Source organism: Triticum aestivum, chromosome 1B, assembly GCF_018294505.1.
Source record: "Triticum aestivum cultivar Chinese Spring chromosome 1B, IWGSC CS RefSeq v2.1, whole genome shotgun sequence".
NCBI lineage: Eukaryota > Viridiplantae > Streptophyta > Magnoliopsida > Poales > Poaceae > Triticum > Triticum aestivum.
This window is the reverse complement of record NC_057795.1, coordinates 405,960,049-405,966,152: the sequence shown is the minus strand read 5'-3', so window position 1 is coordinate 405,966,152 and position 6,104 is coordinate 405,960,049.

Genomic DNA, 6,104 nt, shown 5'->3' with positions numbered 1-6,104 from the left:
GTAACGGGGGATGGTTGGGGTCCTGGTGAACTCTATATAAGCCGCCTGTCCTCTGGGACAAGGGTTCGCACCCCCTGTAACACACACACATACTCATAATCCAGTCGACCTCCTCCGGGCACCGAGACGTAGGGCTTTTACCTCCTCCGAGAGGGGCCTGAACTCGTAAACACTTGTGTCCAACCTTGCCGTAGCTAGGACCTTGCCTCTCCATACATACCTCGTATTCTTACTGTCATACTTAGTACCACAACAGTTGGCGCCCACCATGGGGCAAAGCGTCTTAGTGACTATGGCGAGGTTACATTTTCTTCGACCTTCATCAACATAGTTTCCGGTGGTGATTTGGTCATGGGCCGCGAGATCCGGCTCGACGCGCTCATCTTCGTCGCCGACGATTCCGCCTGGCTCAAGGAGGCTCCCCTTGACGTCGAGGCCCTTCCGGCTCGCGGCTCGGCGCACTTTCGCGCAAGCTCCTGCGGCTTCCCCCATAGGCAGCCATCTTCACCATACTAGTCGGCCATCGCATTGTCGAATCACTCCGCTAGACGCCGCCGCAAGGTCTAGCCGTTCGTGGCTCCAGCGATGGGTGAGGCACGCGGTGGCTTGTCAAACCTTCACCCCCAAGTCGCGGCTATTGAGCCCGACATGTATTCTCGTGGATCGGTCGATCTGTCGACTGGCTTCGCAGATACTCTTTCTGAGTGCGGGAGTTGTGATCCCGCGGTGGAGGTCCTCATGATCAACTCCCTTTGCGGTCCGCCTGGCTTAAGCGGCGACGACGGCAGGAGCGCCGGTCCGTCACTCGACCACGAAGAGTACCAGCCCCAACCTGTCAGTTCGCGGCAGAGGGAGGAGCTGCACCGCCGCAATATGGAGGCTCTCCAAACCCCCATCATCGGGGTAACCACCGAGGCCCGAGCCTTGGAGGCAGTGCGCCTGGCCACTCTGGCTGAGTGCACTCATCTGTAGAATCTCCAACATTCTCTCAACGAATGTGCTCATCGACTGATTGTTGAATCCAGTCGACATGCACGACAGTTATTTCTGCGGGAAACTCAGGTATTCCATACACCAATTTAGAATTTGGGAGCGGCTGCGCGTATTGCAGAGTCTATTCAGCCGCCCCGATCAGAGGCTGGGAGAGGCCTAGAACAGATCAAGGCGCTGCTCCGAGCAGCAGGAGACCAGAACTCCGTTGTTTCCTAGTTGCGCAACAGAATCCACAGCAGGTCAGTGAGAGCGGACACCGTTTAGTCGGCTCACAGTCCAAGGTCCCCTTTGCAATAGGGATGCCATGATCACCGTCAGGATCGGTACCTAGGAAGGGCTCATGGAGAATAAGATCGTGAGTACGCCCGCAGAAACTACCGTCGAGTACCTTCGCCCCTTCCGAGGGACGGGTCATATGCGCCCCGGCGCAATGACGACAGGCGTCCGTATGGGAACGACCACAGAGTTCCAGCTGACCTTAGAGTGTCGGCGTTCTGGGAAGAGGGGTCCCCAGACTTGCCTGCCTGCGGCCTGCGGCGTGGCTCAGGGGGCGGCCCAGCATGGCCCATCTTCATTAGCACGAGCTCAAGACCCTCGCGAGGGGCCAAGCCTCGTGAGGCGGACGACAGGAAGCTTCCTCAGGCATGGCCTCGTCAGGCTGGCTCACGAGGAGGCGGAGAGATCAAGGCGGGGTACCTCACGAGGTGCCCATGACGCAAGCCATGACAACCGAAGCTAGGCGGGTGCCAGGCAGGCGCCGGCCTGCGCAGAGTCCTTGTTTCCTCTTTGGTGTATAGGGAGCAAGCGCAGGCAAGAGTATCAAGCAAAGGCATCCATTTCGGTGCAACAAGACCAAGACCAGCAGAGCGGCAAGATGGAGGTCATCATGGAGCCCAAGCCGGCGTCACCACCAGAGCCTTTGGCAGGCAAGGACCAACTTTAGTCAGGATAAGTGTACTAGATGTTCCCCTTCAAAATGGCCAATTGTTGGCGCCCTTCCCGCTCAATATTTGGGAAGAGGCCCAGGGCCTTTGCCTATAAATAGGACTAGCCACCCACAAGGTAGGGGGATCAGATCCTCATCTGGAAGACAGTAGAGAGAGCGACTGAACTCCCCTTAGTAGTTCATCGCACCAGCCAAGAGCAGACCCTTGCGAGGCTGTTCTTCCTTGTATTGTTCATCATCAGCCCAAGAGGCAATCCACCACACCACACACTGGAGTAGGGTATTACACCACAATGGTGGCCTGAACCAGTATAAACTATGTGTCTCTTGTGTTGTTCCTTTGATTGCTTAGATCATAGCAAGGCGGTGAGGTGCAGGTAGGTAGTGGGCGAAATCTCCGTGCGCACCCCAGTGTTCGAATCTAGAGGGTCTGCCGAAACCCGAAATCCGACATTTGGCGCGCCAGGTAGGGGGTGCGCCGGAATTCGTCTTCCGCCGCCCTGTTCTTCATCGGCCATCGCGTCCATGTCAGACGCTCGTCGGGCCCGCGCTGAGCGCCGAGCCGCTGTCGCTTCCCGCATCGCCCAGACGGACCCCGTCGGCGGCTACATCCGCAGTTCCCCGTCGCCTGCCGTCAAAGCCGCCACCGGCCCGGCGGGGAACGAGCAGCAAGCTTCATCCCAGCATCCGTCCATGAGGCGAGACGGCCGCACTGCTACTCCCTCGCTCACCCCGGCTGGTTCTTCGTCCCGTGCGCCCCGCACGGCCATGGAGGCTCGAGCTGCGCTCATCGCGGCAAACGAGCTCCTGAGCTACCGCCCAGTCAACGACGTCTACGAATAGTGGCTCGACCGCGTCGCCGAGCTCGTCCACACCGCAGGGAGCTCCCGCGCGCCATCCTTCTCGCTGCACCGCGCCCCGCCCTGCGCGGGCAATGAAGCTTCGGGGGCGCCTCAGCCGCCTCCCCCTCAAGAAGGTGCCCTGGCCCCAAGGCGCATGGCCCCTGGGCAGAACCCGCTCCGTCCGGTGCTAGCGTAGCAAGAGCGGAGCTGCCAAGAGGTTCCTCGTCCCCAAGAAGCTGCCCGAGTGCTCCCTGCTCCGGCCCGTCGCGACCACGCTCCTGTTCCAGCATGCCAAGACCCCGCGCTGCTCCCAGTTTCAACGCATGGGGGCCTGCAAGACCAAGCTCCTCGTCACCAGAGGCCTCCCGTGGCCACAGCAGGCTGCCGCGCCTTCACCATCGAGCTGCGCAGCATCGCGTGGCCCTGCAAGTTCAAGCCAGACTTGCCTCCTCGCTACGACGGCACGGCCGACCCTGCGGAGTTCCTCCAGCTCTACGAGCTAGGCATCGAAGCCACCAACGGAGACGAAAAGGTCATGGCGAACTGGTTTCCCATGGCACTCAAGGACGGGGCCCGCACCTGGCTCCTGAACCTGGCTCCTGGCATAATCTCCTCCTGGGACGAGATGCGCACGCGTTTCATCACCAACTTCCAAGGTACTCGCGACCGGCCACCCGCCATGAGCGACATGCGCCGCATCAAGCAGCAACCGGGGGAGACCCTGCAGAAGTACATCCAGCGCTTCAACAACGCACGTCTCAAGATTCCCAAGGTGACAGAGGAGGCCATCATCTCAGCCTTCTCCGACGGCGTGCGTGACGTCAAGATGAAGGGGGAGATGGCGATGCATGAAGATCTTTGCACTTCCTTGGAGCTGTTCAACTTGGCAAGCAAGTGCGCCAGGGCTGAGGAAGGGCGCCTTTCCCTCCTCGAGCTGCCAGCCACACACCTAGAAGAGAAGAAATCCAAGGCCAAGGACGTGAAGCGCAAGGGGGCTACCGTACTCGCGGCAGAGCCAGACACCAAGCGGGGCAGAGATCAGCCAGAGTCTTTCAAAGCCAGCCGATACTATGTTTACCACGACCTTTACACCCACAACACCAATGAATGTTAAGAGCTCCGAGCTGTGCGAGAAGGGAGGACCGGCCGACGCCCCGACTGCGGCGATCGAGGCTACGGCCGGGGAGGAGGAAGGAACGCAGGACGCTGGGAAGACCGCGGCCCTCGACAAGGGTGGCGCGACCGACCTCGCGAGGATCACTGGCAGGGGCAGCCTCGCGAGGGAGACTAGAGGGATCAGCCTCACGAGGATCGTCCGCAAGGAAACACAGGCCTCCCTCCACTGCCACCGCAGCCAAGGAGAAACGAGGACGATCATCAGGACGAGGGGGCTGGGGGCTTCCAGGAGCCGCGCGCGATCGCCTGCATCCTGGGCGGAGCTCAAGCCCCAGCCTCTCAATGCATCTTCATGCAGTTCGCCCGCGAAGTGAATGCAGTCCTACCAAGGCTCGAGGCCACGCGCCCTCTCAGGTGGTCGGCGTGCGCCATCACGTTCAGCTCAGCGGATCAGCTCAAGTGCGCGGCCACAGCCAGAGTCCTCCCGATGCTTTGCTCCACAGTCATCAGCAACGTGCAAGTCACCAGGACCCTCATCGATGGCGGGGCAGGGCTCAGTGTCCTATCCGTAGAGACATTCAACAATCTCCAAGTGCCTTATGATCAGCTTCAGCCAAGCAAGCCTTTCTCCGGAGTCACCGATGGCTCCACAGTTCCGATTGGGCAGGTCCGCCTCCCTGTCACCTTCGGGGCACGCAACAACTACCGCACCGAGCTCATCGACTTCGACGTCGCCCACATTCGCCTGCCATACAACGCCATCCTCGGGTACCCAGCTCTCGCCAAGTTCATGGCCGTGACTCATCACGGCTACAACGTCCTCAAGATGCCAGGAAGTGGCGGAGTCATCACGGTACCTTGTGAAGAAAGAGACGCAGTGTGCTCCCTGGAGCGAGCTTTTCAGGCCGCATCACTTGAAGACCCAGATCGCGGAAGCGGGAGGCCCCTTGAGACCGCTCCCAAGAAGAAGAAGACATCGCCAAGCACGACCCCTCAGGAGGCAGGCCCCTCAGGTTCTGCACCTACGCAGGGGGCACCTCCTTCTATCGCATAGGAAGGCGCGCCCAGGGCCCTCCTCAAGCAGGGCTCGGGGTCTCCCTCCTAGAGGTCCACCGACCTTGCTAAGGTCACGAGGGAGGCGCTTGGGCACCATTTGGAGGCGTGTTTCAGAGCATGTTTCCCTCAGGAAGGAGCAAGGCAAGGAGGGCCAAACCCTCAGGAGTTCGTCAGTCTGATCACGCAGGAGTTCCAGGAGTCAAGAGTCATGAGTGGAAGCCACCGCTTACCCGCTGCAGCTCCCCATCCAGGCGAGGATGGTGGGCTGCGCGTCTGCATCGACATCCCAGGGCTCAACCAAGCCGCCTCTCAGGAGCGCTTCTGGCCCTCACGCGTGGGGCGCTACGAAGGCCCACCCCACAGCTATGTTCGCATGACCTACGGCTTGCCAAGCGCGACTGCTGTGCGCCAGCGCCTCATGGGAAGCATCCTGGAGGCTCAGGAGGCCAGGCGTTCCGCAGTCCTGGTGGAGATGGAGATGGTTCGCGAGGAGCCAGCAGCACCTCCGGAGCCTCCCGAGGCTCCTGGGCCCGGGGGCTCGTGAAGACTAGCTTCCACAGCCCGCGACGTCTGCTACTTCAACACCCCTTCATCTTCAATGCTATCAGGTGACATCCTTCAAGTTTCGTTTCCGGCTGGGAGCGCCCTCAGGGCTGCATCATTCCCAGGCCGCATGGGTCCGTCCCTGCGGCGTGTATCCCTTTTGTTCATGTTTTTAGCTTACCTTGTTGGGGGCGCCCCTCGGGCTGCATCATCCCCAAGTCGCTCGGGTCAGACCCAGTGGCATGTACCCCTCTTGCGTTTATTTCCGGGCCATGCCCATCATGCTTGTTATTTGATGCCTGTCTGCGGCACCTCTTCTTCCTTCATGTCGGCCGCTTGTGCGTTAAAGGGGGGGTACCTGAGCATCGCGACTCAGGGCTCCTGCTGGCTCTCCAGCCCTCACCCTCTGGCTTTGTCCACGGCATCGCGCCCTGGCAAACCAGTGACGGCTGAGACTCGCTCGAGGGCAGGGACCCGAGGACGTAGAGCATCGACATCTAACCAAGCTTGCGCGTTAAAGGGGGGTACCTGAGCATCGTGACTCAAGGCTTCTACTGGCCCTCCAGCCCTCACCATCTGGGTTTGTCCACAGCATCGCGCCCTGGCAA